At 39.4% G+C, this 22,653-nt stretch overlaps 1 long non-coding RNA gene across 3 annotated transcripts in view; it reads right to left on the bottom strand.

The window, feature by feature from the left end:
- The window catches only part of LOC120537752, a 30,531-nt gene extending 14,660 nt beyond the window's left edge, over positions 1-15,871 (bottom strand). For all 3 annotated transcript variants that reach the window (XR_005635386.1, XR_005635385.1, XR_005635384.1), the window contains exon 1: positions 15,773-15,871. This is a non-coding gene — a long non-coding RNA (uncharacterized LOC120537752). The remainder of the gene's footprint in view (positions 1-15,772) is intronic.
- Between the last annotated feature and the right edge of the window lie 6,782 nt (positions 15,872-22,653).

Genomic DNA, 22,653 nt, shown 5'->3' with positions numbered 1-22,653 from the left:
ACACCAGGAAGTGATATCAAGTGGAGCACCTGGGGTTCATCCGGATCATAATAAAAGGGACTGCCTCCCTCCAGTAGACGACCCAGAGTTGGGAGGAAGGAGACGAAGCTTGTGAGGAGGGGAGAGGATGTCAAGAGAGGAAGAACAGAAGTGAAAGAGATAAAAGAAAGTGTTGTTGGAGGAAGGCATTGTGGTACAAAAAGAAAATAAAGAAGTGTGTTTTGGACATTCTGCTGTCTGTCTGTCTGTCTGTCTGTGTCCGGGGGTATGCTTTCCACTATATATATATATATATATATATATATATATATATGTGGTCCCCAGCCGGGGCTGGAGCCCGGCCAGGACGCCCAGGAGGACCAGAGGAGGGCTTGTGTCTCCTCCAGACCGCGAGGGGGCGTCCGTCCTGGTTATTTTGGGGGCCTCGGGTACAGGGCTTGGAATGTATATATATATACATGGAATATATATATATTTATATGTATATATAAAACAAACAACAGAAGAGATAGTAATAATATTAAGCAGTAATAAATAATAACAACTAATAATAAAAAACAACAGTAGTAACAAATGTACTGCATATAAATTCACTATTAGGAGCAGATCTGAGTTCAGAGTCAGGACAGCCAAGGGGTAAAAGCTCTTGCGAAACTTGACAGAACTGGCTCAGATGCTACAGTACCTTCTGTCAGATAGAGGTGGGACAAAGAGAGCGTGGGAGTGGTGGCAGTGGTCCTTCACAATTCTGTATGGTCACTGTGTAACTATGAGCAACTCACTTCACCAGCTTGTGCTCCAATTAAAAAAAAAGTAACCAGATGTGTCTCCTAAATGTTGTAAGTCACGCTGAATAAAGGTGTCAGCCTAATAATAAAATACCCCGCTTTTGTGGTTAATAGATCTTCTTGGTTGGTTTGGAATTGAGGTGTGCTCTGTAAAATAGACCATTCAATTTTTGTGCTAACCAGTTTCTGCTTTGCTCACTGGATCTGCTGCCTTTGTGTGCATGTACAGGATGGCCAGTCATGACCTGCTTGGTTACAAAGACCTACAGTGTAATATGCATATAAGGAGATGGAGTGTTGGATTCCCTAGCAGTCAACAGTTATGTACAGTCATTAATGTTGGACAGTAGGTGGCACTGTGTCGCTGTCTGTATAAAGGCCTGAGAAGGAGTTAGTGATATGGTGTTGAATGAGGACTCAGGTGAGGCTTATAATCAACAACTATGAAATGTTTGAAAATTACGAACGCACATTTTTATGCTGAAAGGATAGTATAGAATGTTGCAAATGTGGCAAACTTTAAAGTCTGTCTCTAGTCCACTAAAAAAGCCTAAATGGATCCCATAAGTTAAAGACTACCAAGCCATACCCGAGGTGTGGCGGAAAAGTAATGAGACTGGCAACACTGCAAGCGATCTGGCAACGCTGCGCTGTTGTCCTTGATAGAGCACGTGTATCAGTACCCTCCCATAGCTCAGTGCGAGTTTCAACTCCTTCCGTTAACTACGTGATTTTTGTGACTGCTATTAGCGAAGTTGTATTTTTGGTTGTGCGTCACGCAAAATGGAACAGCGGAATTTGGAGAAACATTGTGCCATTAAATTTTGTGTTAAGCTTGGAGAATCTGCAAGTGTGACGTTTGAGAAGTTAAAACAGGCCTATGGGGAACATTCTTTATCCCGAGCTAAAGTTTTTCGCTGGCACAAATTATTTTTGGAAGACAGAAAACATGTTGAAGATGAACACCATTGAGGGAGGCCTTCAACTTCGAAAACCAATGAAAACATCGAACGTGTGGACACTCTTGTGAGATCAGACCGTCGTTTAACATTAAGAATGTTGAGTGAACAATTAAATTTGAACAGATTTACCGTTCATCAAATTTTGACTGAACATTTGCACATGTGAAAGGTCTGTGCGAAAATGGTGCCGAAAAACTTCACAATTGAGTAGAAGGACAATCGAAAAAACAAGTGTCTTGATCTTCTTGACAGAATCGCTAATGAGCAAGATTTCTTTAGTTGTGTGATCACAGGTGATGAATCATGGATTTTTGAATATGGTCCTGTTACCAAGAGGCAAAGTCAGGAGTGGCACACTGCAAACTCTCCTCGACCAAAGAAAGCTTGAATGAGCAAAGAAGATCAAATCAATGCTGATTTGTTTTTTTGACAAAAGGGGAATTGTCCACAAAGAATTTGTTCCTCCAGGACAAACTGTCAACCAAGTTTTTTATAAAGACGTCCTTGAAAGGCTCAGAAAAAGAGTCATTCGCGTGAGACCAGACATGGCAGACAAATGGATCATGACAACGCCCCATGTCACACTGCCCTCTCCATAACAGAATTTTTGACCTCAAAAGGCATTCCTGTGGTTCCCCAGCCCCCTTATTCACCTGACCTCAGTCCGTGTGACTTTTTCCTTTTTCCTAAACTGAAAAATGTCCTCAAAGGACGTCATTTCGGGACTTTAGAAAACATCCAAAAGAGTGAATGCTGAAGACCATACCGGTTGAAGACTTCCAGCGCTGCTACCAACAGTGGGAACAACGTCTCCATCGGTGTGTAGCTGCCCAAGGGAACTACTTTGAAGGGGATAACATTGATGTTTGAAAAAAATAAAAACTTTGGTAAATTAAAAAATCAGTCTCATTACTTTTCTGCCACACAGTGTTCTGGAAAGTATAATCTTACTTTTTTAAGAGAACAAAACACACACAAAATTTCCATCAAACTGAAAGCATAACGTCCTCCTCTGCCCAATGTAGGGAGCTGGGCTTTATTGAAAATAATACCTACGAGACAGAATAGTTCCTATGGGAGAAAAATCCAGCCAAACCAACTAGTTACACTATTACAACCAGGTAACTGAAGTAGTTAACAAAAGCAAATCGTACAAATTTCTGGTTAATGGGCCAGACACAAAGGAAGCCAGTTAGTTGAGAATGCTACACACGGTTGTGTACAGGGCACAGTGAACCTCCGACTAACATAGTGTAGTGAGTGTGGCTTAATGAGGGAAAAAAAGGAATTTAAATATTCTTAGCACAAGGCTACAACATAACGAAATGAGTACAAATTGAGAGTCTGAATCCTTTCTGAAGGCGCTATACACATGCATGTTCTGTAAGATTTGCTCATTGTTGTTGAAACATGTCTTTTCTTTCTAATAATAATTAACATAATCAGTTCTGATAACATATGATGTGTGATCAACGTGAATAACATTTTTAAAAATGTCATTTTTAACAGTACACTGTAATTTTAATCAAATTAAACATAAGCATTGTTTAAAAGCAGTAATATTGTGAATTTCCCCTTGGGATTAATAAAGTATCTATCTATCTATCTATCTATCTATCTATCTATCTATCTATCTATCTATCTATCTATCTATCTATCTATTCAGTGCATTTTGGTGCATGGTGGCCACTTCAGAGTTCCGCATTCAGAAAGGTAACTTCACATGGGTAATTTTCATGATCTCCTGAGGCCAACGAGTGTCCTCACTGGTTACACTTGTTTTCTCTCACATTCCAGAGACATTCTGATTCATTTTGGTTGGCTGCTCTAAAGTGATTTTGTTTATTCACCATGTAACAAAGTCGTACTCTGTTCATATTTGTACCTGATGTGGCAGAGAGAGGCTTCAGCTCCCAACAATTTTATCAAAATAAACAAATTTAGAAAATGATGGAATGAATAAATGAATGAAGTGTCTGAGTAAAAGCAAACAAAATATAAAAAAAAAATTTGAATGTAAAACAGAAAACAACACAATTAAATACCACTTGAATTTTCAATACATTATATCTAAAGAGCTTTAATAATTCTTTCTTTTACTTTTGCTATGCTAAGTTATGATTTTAGAGCTTGCCGCTTTATAGTTGTATATGCTACATGGGAAATTACAACTTTTACCTAATATAACTTAAGAACCAATGCCTTAATATTATAGGCTCATTTTTATTTAAAATTGTAAGATTGGCAGCAGGTTTATTCATCTCCAGAACCTAATATTTAAGATATGAACATTCAAAAAGGTAATTTGCCAATAATTACTTAAATAAATGTCTGCATCCCGTACAGGATATAGTAAAATGATTTGCAGCTCACCCTGAACCCCCACAGGGAGTGCAAGTATGTTAGATGCAAGTTTATTAGAATGTCATGATTTGTTCACCTAACTAATATTCTTAAAGCAGGGATTTAACTCTCATATAATCAACATGGGATTAAGACACCTCCACTAGGCGCACACGCATGCACTCACAAATTATGGATGTCACATATATGCAAATGATATATCAGGTACAGGAACTAAAGTAGAAAAAAAGTCCAAAACTTTATGTCAGGTCAGCTTCACCTATATTTTTTATTTGCTTGTATATTCAATACAATTCAATATTATTGTCACTGGAGGGAAATTTGGTTTGTCAGCCGGGTTTTGCCGAAAGTCCACAACATAACATTAAAAGCACATCACAAAGAACACAGCACAAAACAAGTGTGCTTTTATTCAAAGTGTCAAAGTGTAAAAACTGAAGCCTAAATATCAATCGACACAACCTAAACATGTTTGCTTGGATGGTGTTGAGGTAAAAACTGCTGCCTCATAATCAAACGGTTGCATGTACAAGCCCAGCTCCTCCTTGCATTTACTATTTTGAGTTGTAGGCACGGAACACTCATGAAATGTATGTATACCAAATAACAAGATTTTATTTACCCTCTACTATTCCAGACACCTTACTCCGAGATAAAGTGACTTCAAGAATTTTGGGACAGACTTCAGCAGCCTCTGTGGAGGATGAGTGAGCAGGTTGACTGACACATTTGCAAAACTAAGACGCTGCTGGTAAGGTGCAAGGGAATTTAAGGACAATATAGGTGCTGCTCTCCCTTTTTTGTAGGCAGCTTCATTATTTTCATTTAAAGTCTAATTAGTTCTGAACCACCCAATCTCACTGAGATTCCACAGGTGGTGAACCAGATGAGGGTAGGGAAGGATGCAGGCATCTGTGGCATCAGGGATGAACTTCTCCAGGCTGGTGGTAAGGCTGTCCTCCTGGCATTGCAAGCAATCTTTGCTTTTATTCAGGAAATTGGCGTCATCCTAACTGGCTGAAAAACAGGACTTGTCATCCATATCTGGAAAGGGAAGGGTGATCACCTAGATTGCTTCAACTAAAGGGGAATAGCATTGCTCTTGGTGCTAGGTAGAGTCCTTGCTAGGGTCATCATCAATAGGATCCATGATCATTTGCCCACCTACCAGCAACCAAAGCAGTCTGGTTTAATGCCTAAGAAGTCTACCATTGACTGCATCTTGGCACTGCAGAAATAAATTGAATTGAATAGAGTGGGATAAGTAGACAAGCCACTCTTCGTACTTAGCTAATCAGTTATGCACATATGGTAGGCTTCATGTTGTTTTTTTTTTGTTTGTTTTTAGATTTGTACTGCATTATACCCTAGTTATGGTCACAGTGGGCTTTTTCTGTATTAATTGTGCAGCATTGCACTGATTAAAAGACCATTTTTCATCAGATAGATGCTTGTCATTATCAACCACTGTGAAATCTGTTAAGCAGATCTGAGTCTCTTGCTCTTGTTAAGGTGGTTCTGTCTGTAGTCACTTGTTAAGGTAGTCTAGATGTCCAAATTTAATCAAAGTGAACTATGCTAGTTTTAAGGTGGTTGCATTTCGGGTCTTCTTTATGTGTCATAGTAAAGATATGTACATGTTTTGGAGGGTTGCGTTAAGGAGATGTTTTTTAAACAGTTTATACCAAACCATGAATGCCCTATTAGAAAGTAACTCAGAGCAGAATTTATTTTCTGCAACTTTGTTTCCTCGCCCTTCTTTGTGATACAAATCTCCAACACACAGCAATGAGAAACAAAAGGGAACAGATTAATGTGTGCATGCAGGTTGTGAATATAAGACACTGCTTCTAATTTCAAAATGCTTTGGCAGGTTTAGTTATCAATCATTACAACACAATTTAATATACTGAATTCCTTCTTAAGAACATTTTTGTGATGATAATTGGTGCTTTGTTGTGCAGATAAGAGAGAGGAGTTCACTTTGACTAACTGTGAATGTCTATGTTAAAATAGCTTTGAGCCTTTTGTTATGTAAACAGACCTTAAGGCACATCAGAATCAAAGCCCTGATTTAGGCTCATGTACAGTCATAGTTTTAACCTGAAGGCCTGAATATGCAAGATCTGTCATGACCTCTTGGGTATGAATTGTAGTCATTGGTCACTGTATACAGAAGAGACCATACACTTAGTACTGTGACATTTAAAAAAATGTTTGATATATTATCTTGCATGCACATCTAAGAATCACCCTCGAAGTTCGTCTCAGGTGCTGTATGTGACACCTCAAAAAGAGAGGGAGCGTTGCCACTAACTGCCTTGTCTTCTTCTTCCCCCACATTGCAGAGAAATTGCGCACTGATTTTCACTAACTTCACCCTTCTGGTCCTTGGGTCATAAAAGCACAACTGCCCAGAACGAGCTGTCACTTCCTGTCTAAGTGACCTGAGCAAAGGAGAGCCGAGTGCAAATAGAAAGTGAAGAAGCTATTAAAAGTGATCAAGCCACATTGTTATACTGGCGGCCTTTTTTATTCATTTTGAACATCATATTGTGTCATTTTAGATGGCCGGGTTGGCGCCCCAGAAATGTACCTATGTATCAGCCTGCCATTCCCTTAGATGATCACAATGTCCACTTTGATGTCTTTGAAAGTTACCAGGACTCCAATTCTGAGGTTTAAATTTAGTTTTAATTCATTTTGACCCCATCTCATTTTTCGCTTTTATTACGTCTTGGATGCATCATCTAATCTCTGCCATTGTGGTAGTGGTTTCAAGGAAGTGAGGTTATAAAACTGCAAATTTATGCTATCTCTCAGTGGAAAAACAACATTTTTTAAAATAAATCTGTAGTCATCTTTATTTCAAATATTCCCAAGCTTTAGGTTTTTATTTTGACTTTTGTTTTTGACTCACAATTCTGATTTTGTTCTTTACCTCCACTTTGTTTGTTGTTTTGGATTTCCTTGTTTTTCGCCTCTGCTTGTCATAATACTATTCAAACCATTTTATCATTTTCAGGGGCCTCATGTATAGATGGTGCATACACACAAAAATGTTGTGTAAGCCCATTTTCACACTGAAATCGCAATGTATAAAACCTAAACTTGGTGTAAACCCACGCACATTGTCACTCTAGTTAAAACCCTGGCGTACGCAAGTTCTCCGCTCAGTTTTGCAAACTGGCGGCACCCAGCATCAAAGCAGTGCTACTGTTCCAGTGTGGTTTCCCTTTCTTTTTTAGATCCACATGCCTGACGCAGCTTTATAAATACAATGAAATTAACCGCATATTGTTTATTAGTTTAAGGCATCTGATTGTTATTAACCTGTAACAAAATAACGGTCCACAGAATGGTCAAACTGTTCTAAATATCAGAGCTATTTAGCGTTGTTACTCTAACTGCACCTTCTTCTTCTTCTTCTTTCAGCTGCTCCCATTAGGTATTGCCACAGAGGATCATCTTTTTCCCATATTCCTCTCACTGCACCACTGGGAATATTTATATTACTGTATTTGAGTGGGGAATCATAGCTCTACAGCAGCTGAATGGAAAAAGAATTATCGTTATACAGCATCAAGCACACGCTGCCTCAGCCATGCTGTCTATTAAACTGTTGTCACACAGCAAACGCTTCAGAGCCTTTCCTGTACGGACCTCGCGGTTCAGAAACAGTTTCATTCCAAGATCTATAAACGCACTCAATCAGTCCATCAAGTGCTCCTTGGAGAACTGTTTGTACTTATTAGTATAATTACCTCACTGTAAACTTGCGAGGGAGTGGCGGGGTACTAACGTTTCTCTTTTGCTTTCTTCCAGGAAAAAAGACTCTCCGCCACCATAAGCTTTCCCTCAGTACCCTACTTCCGCCCTTCCTCCGCCATCTTTCCTGACGTCATCAGTCCCATCCTCCCTCACAGTTCCTTCCTAGCATTCCTCCACTTCCGGCTCCTCCCTTATAAAATGGCCGCCGACGCCTGGAATGGTGTCGCGCATATGAACCTTTTATGTTTATATTTTGACCTGTTTTGTTTTTTGAATTGTGGATTATTCTACAATATACGGGGCCAGAAACCCCAAACCTTTATGCTGTTTGCTCGTGGATCTTTTACAACACGTACTACAAAGATATTTTAATGTTCAGATGGCTTAACATCTATTACAGAGCTGATTGTGTGGCTATTGGGTATTTGGAGAAAGAAAAGTAAGGACAGGAATTGGGGGTTAGTATGTTTGAAAGAGACAGTACTGCTACAATAAATTATTTTATCGAAGGTCGCACACAGCGCAGTAAGAATCTTGTACGAGGCATAAACAATCACTGTTCCACCCTGTTCCCATGTTTAATAACATGCTTTAACTCCTACAATCATGAAAATTATATCATGTATACATCTCAGTATTTTAATTTTTCAGAGAGCTGTAATATCACAAATGTAATGGATTCTGTGTCTTGTCGGAGGAAGAGAAAGCTGGTTTAAGAAGCATGTAGTGATTCACACACATTGAGCACATAGAAGGCCAAATACAAAACAAAGCACTTAACGTGCTACTTTAGTGATGATGGGATTTGAGAAACTAGTGAATTAAACAGTTTTAAGGTTAAGTTTATGATGTTCTACTTTAATGACAAAATAAACTACGTGATTAAAGTGGAAATTTCTAGATTAAAGTTTACATTTTGTGCTTTTTTCCTACTGTGTGCCTATTTTTTTTCTCTGTACCCTAATAGGCTTTCATATGACACTCAGACGGTGGGCTACAACTCACCTTTTCACGGCAACTTTGATATCTGACAACTTTTTTATTTCAGGCACTGTATGACTTTGTGAACTTGAGCTTTTCAGTTTCTCCAACACTATGTCACTCGATCAACTTCCCTTTGTTGTTTATACCACCGTTTAAACCAACAAATAGTACGTTTTTCCTTGCCTCCACTTGGTATCCGCTAAAATTCTTCTATTTCCCCCTGTGCTTTTGCTATTGCCTTTTCACAGAATGCTGAGCTTAATGGCTATTTATATTGATTTGCAAATTCAAAGAGGCGTAATTCTGGGAGGAGTTTGAGGAGTGGTAGCAGGCGCGTGCATGAACGTTACTTTTCATGTTGACTGGGATTTATGGAGCGGAAGAATGTGGAAGTTGACGAACGCAGAGATTTATGCATTTGGATTTTTTTGTGCGTACGAACATTTCTGCTTTTGTCCTTATGCCATGTTTTAGTGGGAATTTTATGCACGGCGTTATGCATGAGGCCCCAGGTCTTTTCTTTATCTCACAATAATCCTTTGTCATGCTTCTGTTCGATTACATGTACAAGGAAAACATGTCAAAGAAGGGAAACTGAGAGAGAGAATACAACTGCAACACATAAAATGCAAATAAATAAGACACACCTGTTCACTGTATTGGTCATAGGTTTATGGAACCTTTTAAGTGGTGGTGCCTGTTGAATGAGCACTTTACATGAATCCCAAGGAACTCACTGTAGACCTCCATGATTAAATTGTGGTGAAGCACAGATCATGACAAAGGGATAACAACAACAACAACAACAACATTTATTTATATAGCACATTTTCATACAAATGATGGAGCTCAAAGTGCTTTACATGATGAAAAAAGAAAAAAAGACAAAATAAATAAGAAGTAAAATTAGGGAACACTAATTAACAGAAAATCAAAGTAAGGTCCGATGGCCAGGGAGGACAGAAAAAACAAAATAAAAAATCCAGACAGCTGGAGAAAAAAATAAAATCTGCAGGGGTTCCAGGCCACGAGACCGCCCAGCCCCATCTAGGCATTCTACCTAACATAAATGACCTCAATCAGTCCTCATGGTATTCAGGGTTCTCATGGAAAACCTTGATGATGATGGTCAGGTGGACTTCTGACCTTTAATCCAACAATGTAGGGACATCACAGTGCTTTGATCAGGTAGTGGTGGTGCAAATAAAAGAGCAGAAGAGAAAGTAGGGGTTAGTACAGATTTTGAATATGAATACCTTAAATAATAATGATAATTAATTGAATACACAGAGCATCAGGATTAAACTAAGATGAAGCTATGAGAAAGCCATGTTAAAGTAATGTGTTTTCAGCAGTTTGTTAAAGTGCTCCATTGTATCAGCCTGGCAAATTCCTATTGGCAAGCTATTCCAGATTTTAGGTGCATAACAGCAGAAGGTCGTCTCACCACTTCTTTTAAGGTTAGCTCTTGGAATTCTAAGCAGACACTCATTTGAAAATTTAAGGTTACGATTTGGAGTGTAAGGTGTAAGACATTCTGAAATATAAGATGGAGTAGAATATTTAAGGATTTGTAAACCATCAGCAGTATTTTAAAGTCAATTCTAAATGACGCAGGTAACCAATGTAGTGACATCAAAACTGGAGAGATGTGATCAGATTTTCTTTCCCTAGTTAAGATTCTAGCAGCTCCATTCTGCACTCATTGCAATCGATTGATGTCTTTTTTGGGTGGTCCTGAGAGGAGTGCGTTACAGTAATCTAGTCGACTGAAAGCAAAAGCGTGAATTAATTTCTCAGCATCTTGCAATGTTATAAGAGGTGTAAATTTTGCTGTATTTCTTAAGTGGAAAAATACTGTGGATAAAACTTTTCTAAAGCTTTAAGTATCCCAGGTATACATTGGCCTCAATTATTGTGAAATGGAAGACATGGACTATTTTCACTATGACTTTTTCTGGAGTTACTAAGTAACTGGAGAGGAAGGGCCATGGTCAAGACAGTGAACAAGAACCAAACTGTCACGCATTCAGATATTCAGAAGCCCTGTCCTGAAATTAACCTGTAGGAAGGATAACCCACCCAACCACAATCCATCAAACAGGCACATATGACAGCCCAATTTGAGTTTGCGAAATAACAATTAAAGTACTCTGAGAGCCTGAGGGAAAAAAAAAAGATTCTCTGGTCTGATAAGCAAAAATGTTATTCTTTGGGTAGAACTCCAAGCTCTGTGTCTGGTGAAGTGAAGTGCCAAAATATCATTCCTATGATAAACCATGATGGTAGCAGCATCATACTATGAGGGTGCTTGTCAATGGTAGGGACAGGAAAACTGGTAAAAAATTGACAAAAGGATGAATTAAATGAAATACAGAGGAGTCCTTAAAGAAAACCTGCAACAAAGTGTGCACTACCTCAGGCTGGGCCAATGACAATGACAAGGAGTATACAGCCAGGACAACACTGATGTGGCTTTGGGACAAGTCTCTGAGTGACAGTGACTGGCCCAGCCAATGCCCAGACTACAACCTCATAAAATACCTGTGAAGAGACCTGAAAAATGTGGCTTACAGGTGCTACCCATCCAATCTAATGAAGTGTGAGGGGATGTTCCAGGAAGAATGGGATAACCTGACCTAATCTGAGAGTAAAAAAGTTATAGAGGCTTAACAATAGAGCCCTGAATCTGTAACTGCTCCCGAAAAGGCTTCTACAAAGTACTGAATTAAGGGTCTGAATACTTACATGAATAAAAGATAATCAGTTTCTGATTTTTTTTTAAATTTGCAAGCCTTTCCGAAAATGTTTTTTCCCTTTGTCAATATAGATTCTTGAGTGTATATTGCTGTGCAGAAAAGGCAATTTTATCCATTTAAAATTAAATCTATAATACAGTAAATTGTGTAGAAAGTGAAAGGGTCTGAAAATGCACTGAATCCTTTGTAGGTGTTGTGTGACCTGAGAACTGCTAATTAGAGTGAAGCCTAATGGAGCAATAGCAGTCTCTCCTCCCCTAACACCATTGCCCTTGTGGGTTTCCCCTTATCTGTGCTTCCCATGTGCGCCTTTAAACCTGGATGTTGACCTCTAGTGCCTTCAGGACAGAGAATGCTCAAACTCTGGGTGTGCTCGGACACACCTAGTGTATCTCATATTCCTTCTTCCAAGTGGCCTATACTAGTTCTTCCGGTTTTTTTTTTTAAATATTGCAAATGGATTACTAGTTACAACAGGCTTGTAAAGTGAACCATGTAAAAAAAATAACAAATTTACTATTTTCCCAGTGTTGTACATTAGTATTAATTAACTGGTCATTGTGACTGGCAAGAAAGCAGAGAAATGAAAGTTTACCAGTTTATTCATGTGCTCCCACTAAACTCCTGGACCATAAAAAAAGGACAGAAAACTGCATGATTAATGGAGAAATAAATATCTGGCAGTATAGTTTAGCTGCCGGATGGGACTAGCCAACATTTCCACAGCACAAAAAGAGTTTAAGACCCCAGACAAGGAAGAGGGTCGACAGTTGGACTTGTTTAGAGGGAACCCGTGTTGCTTTGTGATGTTTTAGGATCTACTCACATTTATTATTCCCATCATTGGCATATTTGTATTACTGAAGGAAATTACCTTCGCAAACACACAGAGGGCTCCTAATTGATTTACTTAAAGGGTTATAGCCATACCATCAGAAACATCAAAAGTGTCCTCACGAGTCATCAAATCAATGGGACTGAAGTCCTGTTTTTGCCAGGAGAGTCGGAGATGTGAAATAAAGCAATCATTCTAAGAAATCAAGAACAGTGAGAGTTTTTTTTTTTTTAAATTTCAGGCTCCTTTCTGATGCCAAAAGTGACTACACATCTGGGCCCAAACAACCATTAAATGTAAATAAATGGAAAAGGCACTGTTAAGGGTTTTAAAACTCTTAGTGGCATTTGTTGTTGTGCTTAAAGCTCCATGCTATTCACCTCACAAGGCTAATGGCTGAGAACTGGTTGCCCGTTAAAATTCTTAAACTGAATTAAAAACACTGAGTTTCACACCTTTTTACATGAGTTAAAACCTTGATATTGCTTTGTTATTCTCCAAAAATATGTTATTGCCCTAATTTCTATGTTTAGATGGACAAAACTTTATTTGTCCCTGGGGAAAATTAAAATTTTACAGAAGCTTGTTAAAAAATAAATAGATAAATAAATGTATGTATGCACATACACACACACACACACACACACACACACGCACACACACACTATGGTCTGAAACATAAGAGAAAATGACTAAAAATCAAGAAAATGAAGAACAAAAGAAGACTTCTGACTTGGCTGTCCCTGTCCCAGTGAGGAATTATGCAGATATATTGCTGTTGGCCTAAAGGAAGCCCCAGAAGCGTTTCTTCACACACTTTTGCTGAATGATTACTCAGTGTTAGTGTGTCATAGAGAGGATGTGCAACATTGTTCGTAATGTCCCTCAGCTTTGTTTTAATTCTCTCAAGGGTGTCCAGAGTGCATCCCGTAACTGAGCCTACCCTTTTAATTAGCTTGATGATTCGGTGAGCCCGTCTTGAAGTGATGTTACCAGCCCAGCATTCCACAAATTGCCCATCACCAAGTTATAGAAGATGTGAAGGATGTCACTACCCACATCAAAGGAACGCAGTCTCCTAAGACAAAACAATCTGCTCTGCTCTTTCTTATCAGGTCCTCTGTGTCTAACCTGTCATTGATGTGGACCCCCAAGTACTTGTAGCAGTGTACCTCCACACCCACTCCCTGAAAATTCACCAGGCATAGAGGCTGTTTTGTGCATTATTCTCAACTATGACTGATATAAATAAAATTGATTTATAGGATCCATTTTGTCAAATGTATGGAGATGAGAGTGAAATTCCTACTTGCTAGTACTAATCAATGTGTAACACGTTACCTCTCCCCGGCATAATGATCCGTGGAACTACCTGACCTCGAAACTTCTGTCATGCAATAAAGACCATAACTGCATTTTAGCAGAAACCATATACCGAACGCAGCATATCTAAATGTACTGTGAAGCAAAGCAGGCTATGTGGCTTTATGGCTAACAACTTAAAGTTACACTGTGTGGCCAAAAGAACATGGACAACCCTTCAAATTATTGAGCTTGAATGTTTCATTATTTACGTGAATAAAATTAAGCACATGACTACGCAACCTCAATTGACAACAGAATGGGACATGTTGAAATGTTCAGTAACTTTAAACCTGGCATTATCATAGGCTGCCATCATTGCCACAAGTCAGTACATTAAATTTCAGCTCTGCTCAGTGACTGTTATTATTGTGAAGTGGAAGTAGCAACAACAGCTCATCCATGAAGGGTAGACAGTACAGACTGACAAAGCAAGGCCACCGAGTTCATAAAAATCACTCACCACAGAGTTTCAAACTGCCTCTGGAATCAACTTCAGCACAAGAACTGTGTATCGGGAGGTTCATGAAATGGGTTTCCATGGCTGAGCAGTTGTACACAAGCCTGAGGTCATTATGTGCAATACCAAGCATTGGATGAAGTGGTGTACAGCAGGCCGCCATTGAAGTCTGGAGCTGTGCAAATGTGTTCTTGGAAGCGATATCTGGTTAGTCTGATGGTCAAATCTGGGTTTGGCAGATGCCAAGAAAATTCACCTTCCAGGCTGCATAGTGTCTACTGTAAAGAGTGGCGGAGGAAGTATAAAGGTTTCTTGGTTCCAGCGAAGTGTCCTGTTAATGCTACAGCAGACAAAGACATTTTAGACAATTGTGCACTTTGAACATTGTGGCAACAATTTGGTAAAGACCCTTTTCTGTTCCAGCATTATTGTGCCCCTGTGTACAAAAACATGTCCATAAAGGCATGGAGGTACTCGAGGGGCCTACACAGAGCCCTGACCTCAGCCCTATTGAATACCTTTTGGATGATTTGGATTGCCGATTGAGAACCAGACCTTCTCATCCAAAATCAGTTCCTGACCTGACAGATGTTCTTTTGGCTGAGTGGACATAAATTCCCACAGACCCACTCCAAATCTTGTGGTAAGCCTTCTGAGAAGATTGGAGGCTGTTAGACATAGCTGCAACGGTGCAGAAAACTCTGAATTAACACTCATATTTTAGGAATGGGATGTCCAACATGGGCGGCACGCTGGCACAGTGGTAGCACTGCTGCCTCGCAATTAGGAGACCCAGGTTCGCTTCCCGGGTCCTCCCTGCGTGGAGTTTGCATGTTCTCCCCGTGTCTGTGTGGGTTTCCTCCCACAATCCAAAGACTTGCAGGTTAGGTGGATTGGCGATTCTAAATTGTCCTGTGGTGGGTTGGTGTCCTGCCCGGGATTGGTTCTTGGATTGGCTCCTGTGTTTTAATTCAACGGGTTGGAAAATGGATGGATGGATGTCCAACATCCTCATGTAGGTGTGATACTCAGGTGTCCAATATGTTTTGGTCATGTGGTGTGTTTAAGCTTTTTCAGTCTGTATCATGGCCCACTGCTTGGTCTCGACAGAGTGAGCTTATATGAAAGAATTATAGAAACCTGCTGTTACTTTTTAAGTTACCTATATTAATTTTACTTAAATAAACACATGCATATAAAGAAAAAAGTAAATAAAGGTTGCATCTATGATATAACAACTACAAAGACATCTAAAAAATGTATACACCCAAGAAGTTAGTTTTGTTTTGAAAATAGAAATATTTTTTTCCAGTTTTTTCTGTCTGCAAATATATGCAGGCACTTTACTAAGTCGAAAATGCACTTTGGATATTTTGAGATTCTCATGGGGCTCCTCCAGAGAATTATAGTTGCTTTTGCTTGTTCTTTGATAGAAGTCGTAATATTAATATTGTCACTTGTACAAAATACTAAGAAATTCTACTTACATGCCCAAACAACATGCAAGGCATCGCCACTCTGGAAAAAGAACCAGGCAAAAATGTCCGTCTTTAATTCTGATTTATGTGCAGTCAGACAATCTCGTAGTCTTGAAGCAAGAGTGTGTACATTATGTATAAACAGTGAGATTTTATATATCCATTCATGACTTATATCCACTGCATGTGTCCACAAGGGGGCACTGTAGCACCTGCTTGAAAATGAGACTGGGACTACTTGTATTTAAGTGAGCTCTTCCATCTCCTTGTTTGTGGACAATTATATTGTTCAGTGGAAAGCCGCGCCCTTGTCTTGCACAACTTCCACTGGAGTCAAAGCAATTATTTATTGCTATAAATAATTATCAAACATGTGCCATACCATGAGAGCAACACGCCTGAATGAAACTGATGCATATGTAATGCTGCCTGCCTCACATGGCACTTGTGCTATTCTCTGGCTGCTGCACCTGTTATGACTCTATACCAATGGTTACACCCATGTGCCATTGACTACTTCATCTTAAGTGCCAATCCGAAGACCCTTGATTTTTTACTTTGTACCTAAAATCCTCCCAATAGCTATCTGTCTTTATCTTTCCAGATGTACATGTTGGCAACTGGAGGCCTGGCAGACGCCTGAGTTATATGAAGATGAGTGAGACTCTTGAAGGTAGAGGGGAAGAAAGTGATGCTATTGTGATGGGTGAAGCAAGATGACAAAAAACCAACATAAAGATCAAATGCCACCTTTCTTATTATGGTATCTTTTTATTCACCCCACAGTTTATCTGAAGGAGATACTTCTGCACTGCTCTGTGGCCTGCCTTCACTCTTTTTGGCTTTATGGTTCACAGGATCTCATGCATACACACACATACACACACAAACATGCACACGCACGCACACAGTCAGAACTCGGTGAAAACCCAAACGCTAAGCTTCACAGTCTTATCTTACAATTTTACTTTGATCTGTTAGAAAAAAATGCTAAAAACAGGACATCAACAACTGAACATGTGTGTGCAGAGCTCGTCAGATGTTTTAAACTCTGCATCCAAGGCTTATGTGCTTCAGGAAGACATTTGTGTTTACCTGTTAGTTGCGGATAAGCAGAGCCATTTTAGACTAGCAGTTGTGCAAAACAATTACACAGCTGAACTAAGGGTTCTGATGCTAGGCTCTTTTTGTACAGTTTTCATTTACGCTGGTCAATTTTTTCAATCTAGTCTTATAATGATTGTTTCAAAAGAAACCTCTATCTGATGGATAAAACAAAACTGTGGGCATTCAGGCTGCAATTTATTAATAATGCCACAAATTATTATCATAATTTTCATCACCACGTATCTAAGCAGTCTGAATAACTTTGAATAAAGTTACACCAGCTGTAATGCCATAAAATCCATATAGTACATGATCAAAATAAATCCTCAAGAGCAGTGACATCTGTAGAAACAAAGATACAGTATATTCATCAGTTTTCCTCAATTGTCTTCTTAACATTTTCTTTGAAATATTTTCTCTTTTGCATATTTTTAATATGTTAATGTTTTTACTTAAAGGGACTTAAAAGCTCCACTGGCACAGTCCACTCATTTTTGTACTTCTGCAATTAGAGCAATGGTGGATTAAAGTGTTTGCTCTCTGTCACATTGTGATTCATTTGGTTCATAGTCCAACGCCTTAGCCTCTAGGCCACATAGCCTGACACTTCAACTATTCTAATTATTCTTGAAGGTTTGACACCAATATCCTGAAGCGAAAACAATTTAAAAAATTGTACAAGATTAAGACTGCACGTCTATCCAAATTAGCCTTTATATGCAGTAGTAGGGTGGCGCAGTGGGTAGTGCTGCTGCTGTCTTACAGTTAGGAGACCCAGGTTCACTTCCTGGGTCCTCCCTGCATGAAGTGTGTGTGTTCTCCCCGTGTCTGTGTGGGTTTTCCTCCCACAGTCCAAAGACATGTAGGTTAGGTGCACTGGTGATTCTAAATTGTCCCTGGTGTGTGTGTGTTTGCACCCTGCGGTGGGCTGGCATCCTGCCCAGGGTTTGTTTCCTCGGCTGTGCCCTGTGTTGGATCCAGCAGACCCCCATGACCCTATAGTTAGGATATAACGGGTTGGATAATGGATGGATGCAGTATCTATAAAAAGTTTGATGTTTTCATATTTCATTGTTATACAGGGTGAGCCAAACAACCCATTAGTGAAGGTTTTGCTTATTTATGCAACCATTCAAATGGAAATGTGCCTCATTGCTACACATGACAATGGCATCTCGATGAACGGTTTGCAGCTCTCCCAGTCTCTCTCAGTGACTTCCTGCACTACCATCATTTTGTATGGATGGAAATTAAGGTCCTCACACAAAATCCTCCTCAAAGACATCTTGGAAATGGCAAAGGCAGAAGCATGTGTGCGTACTGAACATCTAGAAGACTGCAAAATTGATGCCCTTACAACTTGGACGGCCTGGAGATTTTCTGTTCAATGTTGTACCTGTCTGCCTAAATTTAGCCACCCACCGAAGATTTGTTTTCTGATTTCGCAGGAGGAATGCTTAAGTGCATTCGATAGGCACGTTGTGCAGTGATGATGGATTTGTTGTTTTTGAATAATGCTTCAACAACGAAAGCACAGTGCACACCAGACTAAGGCATATTGCTGAATGAAAACTACAAGAGATCACCTATTAAAGGACCCCCACTGCCCCCAACTCACTCAGCTGCCAGTACCTCGCACAATGACCCTGAGAAATGTGGTACTTCATTTTGGCTGGTACAATAATAAATCCCACTGGATTTAATTTGCTTTACTGACACTGAGCAACAGAAAAAAGATTCTTTAATGTCAAAGTGAAAGTAGATCTAAATGTAAATTAATTCCAAACACAAAACACAAAATAACTCATCTCATAAGTGTTCACCTCCTTCATATTCATCATCATTATCAACATCATCATCATCACTGGTGTTGCCAATTGGATTTTTACATCGCAGAAGTCACAGGTCTGTGGTTTCAACTGATTATAGTTTAAATGAACCTGAACATGGAATAGGAAGCTTGAGGGGAGAAAGTATGGTGGACGAACCTACACAATGAAGATACAAGAACACTCCAAGCAACTCCATTACAACAGGATTGAAAAGCATAGATCAGGGGATGGACGCAAGAAAATATCCAAGTCATTAAATATTCAGTTAAATCAAGCATGAAAAAATGTAAATAGTGTGGCACAGTTGGAAATCTTCTAGAGCAAGATATTCAGAAAAATCGAGTAATCATGCGAGAAGAAGATGAGTGATGGAGGCAACCAAGGGAGCTCTGAAAATACAGAAAGAACGGCTAACTACAGTGACTGACTTTGGAGAGACTGTACAGACAATAATTGTGTCCAGCTTTATGGAAGAGAGGCAAAAAAGAAAAATGCACAGGACACCTCAGCTAGAGTTTGACAGAATGTACATGATAGACTCTGAAGTCAGTTGGAAGAAGGTTCTATGGTCTGTCGAGATCAAAATTAAGTCTTTTGGCTATAAGACTAATCCATTCCCTACTGTGAAGCATGAGGCTGTGGGAATAATTCTATGTAGTAAGTCCTGAAAATCATGTGAGGTTAAAATGAATACAGCAAAACATGGTGAAATGTTTGAGGAAAACTTGATGCAGTCTGCAAGAAACATAGGCTTTGGGAGAAGATTTGTTTACTGGCAAGACAACAAGCCCAAGTATAAAGCTACACAAGACTGGATTCAAAGCAACAATCTGAATATCCTGGAGTGGTTGAGTAGCTGAGTCAGAGTCCAGACCTCAATCCATATGACAATTTTTGACTGGATTTGACAAAGGCTATTCACTCATGACCACCATGACACCTTACAGAACTTGAGCAGTTCTGCAAATAAGAAGCTGGGAAATGGCAGAGAGGAGCAAAGCCAATATAGAGAGAGACCTGAGCACACAAACACAAGGCTGTCATGGCTGTCAAACATGCATCTACTAAATAATGACTCGAGGGCGGTGAATGTGTGAGATGAGTTATTTTGTAATTAATTTAGACCACTTTGCAGAGATCTTTTTTCACTTTTGACACTAAAGAGTCTTTTTCTGATAATCAGCGTCAAATTATGTCCACTGTGATTCAATAGTGTGTATTCACAAGGGGTGCATACTTTTTTTAGGAACTATAGTTGCAATAGTAAATCATAAAGTTTAAAATGCTCAATGTTGTATACAAAAATTTGCAAAAACAACCAAAAAGGTGAAAACTTTTTTATAGGAAGTGTAAGTAAATGAAGTACTGGATCAAAATGCTGCTATTTGTTATTCTACACCAGAGATGTAAAGGTGGATAAATGCATGGAAAAATAATAAGTTTTCATGTATTAATCATTTTACTAGATTGATATTTTCTAAAATTGTAAAATGTTTTTCTTTTTTCTTCTTGGTTAATTCAAACTGCGATGGGCAGGCGTCCTGCCCAGGGTTTGTTTCCTGCCTTGCGCCCTGTGTTGGCTGGGATTGGCTCCAGCAGACCCCCGTGTCCCTGTAGTTAGGATATAGCGGCTTGGATAATGGATGGATGGTTATTTCAAATGAAGATCATATCAGTGGTGAAACAGGCTGTTGTTGGGCTGTAAATTATGAGGTTGCCCAATCATTCCCTACCTTGAACAAGTCAGTTAACCTGTTAGACAGCAGAGAGATTTACAGGAAATAAAGGGGGCTTAAACTACACAACACACTTGTGAGGTCTCATCTGGAGTGCTGTACACCCTTTTGGTTTCCATACTACATTAAATATGTAACTGTATACTTATTTCAGGACAGTCGGACATGAGTTATGATGAGAGGTTGAATGAGTAAAATCATTATAATTTAAACAATCAGAGTTTAAGAAGTGACATAATAGGGGTTTTACAAGTCATGAACAATATTAAAATGGTAAATGAGGCAGAGACAGAAGCTCATTAAAGATGAATTTTGCACAATTATTTGGAAATGTTTCCACAAACATGTAAACATAAGGATTGGTTACCTTTGCGTTTGACAGATACTTGTACTCTAAGAACATTCAAATCTCAACTGGATGATGTTCTGGAATGGTTAGCTGCCTAGGGATTGTGAAATCCATTCACCTAAATACTGTAAATGTAAACAAGAAACAGATGACATGATATAATCAATCACAATTGGAAAAGGTTATCAATATTGATGAGTGAAATGATTCATGGAAAACTGAATCTACAGCAAAACTCAGCGCTTTATTTAGCAAATATATTTACAAAAAAATGTTTTTCACTTTCAGAGAAATTGGTCCCATTCACTCCAGAAAAAATGTGTTTAGCTCCTGTCTGGAAGTGTATTAAATGTAAAAATTCCACATACATCTGCTTTTCAATTAGTATTTAAATAAAGATTTCCAGTAATGAAAGAAATGTGATTATCTTCAAATAGCACAGGGCAGTTGCTAGGTAAAGGGAGTGGAGTGTTTAGCAGCGTCGACTTCCTGTGTGCTGAGTTTTTCTCAGTATTATGCAAGATGGTTCATTTTTGAGTGACCTCAAGTCACTCAAGTGGAAAATAGATAGATAGATAGATAGATAGATAGATAGATAGATAGATAGATAGATAGATAGATAGATAGATAGATAGATAGATAGATAGATAGATAGATAGATAGATAGATAGATAGATGCTTTATTAATCCCAAGGGGAAATTCACATACTCCATCAGCAGCATACTGATAAAGAACAATATTAAATTAAAGAGTGATAACAATGAAGATACAACAGACAGACAATAATTTTGTATAATATTAACATTTAACCCCGGGTGGAATTGAAGAGTCGCATTGCATGAGGGAGGAACGATCTCCTCAGTCTGTCAGTGGAGCAGGATGATGACAGCAGTCTGTTGCTGAAGCTGCTCCTCTGTCTGGAGATGATCCTGTTCTGTGGATGCAGTGGATTCTCCATGATTGACAGGAGTCTGCTCAGTACCCGTCGCTCTGCCACAGATGTCAAACTGTCCAGCTCCATTCCTACAATAGAGCCTGCCTTCCTCACCAGTTTGTCCAGACGTGAGGCGTCCCTCTTCTTTATGCTGCCTCCCCAGCACACCACCGCATAGAATAGGGTGCTCGCCACAACCATTTGATAGAACATCTGCAGCATCTTATTGCAGATGTTGAAAGATGCCAGTCTTCTAAGAAAGTATAGTCGGCTCTGTCCTTTCTTACACAGAGCATCAGTATTGGCAGTCCAGTCCAATTTATCATCCAGCTGCACTCCCAGGTATTTATAGGTCTGCACCCTCTGTACACAGTCACCTCTGATGATCACGGGGTCCATGAGGGGCCTGGGCCTCCTAAAATCCACCACCAGCTCCTTGATTTTGCTGGTGTTCAGTTGTAGGTGGTCTGAGTCGCACCATTTAACAAAGTCCTTGATTAGTTTCCTATACTCCTCCTCCTGCCCACTCCTGATGCAGCCCACGATAGCAGTGTCGTCTACAAACTTTTGCACGTGGCAGGACTCCGAGTTGTATTGGAAGTCCGATGTATATAGGCTGAACAGGACCGGAGAAAGTACAGTCCCCTGAGGCGCTCCTGTGTTGCTGACCACAATGTCAGACCTGCAGTTCCCGAGACGCACATACTGAGGTCTGTCTGTAAGATAGTCCACGATCCATGTCCACCAGGTATGAATCTACTCCCATCTCTGTCAGCTTGTCCCTAAGGAGCGGTGGTTGGATGGTGTTGAAGGCACTAGAGAAGTCCAGAAACATAATTCTTACATATGTAAGTATGTATATGTAAATATAGTAGTATGTCACATTTTTTAAATGTACTGCACCCCTCCTCAAGACAGAAATACAATTGAT

This window comes from Polypterus senegalus, chromosome 10 (assembly GCF_016835505.1).
Source record: "Polypterus senegalus isolate Bchr_013 chromosome 10, ASM1683550v1, whole genome shotgun sequence".
Lineage (NCBI taxonomy): Eukaryota > Metazoa > Chordata > Cladistia > Polypteriformes > Polypteridae > Polypterus > Polypterus senegalus.
Note: the sequence above shows the minus strand (reverse complement) of the source record. Positions and strands in the feature narration are given on the sequence as shown.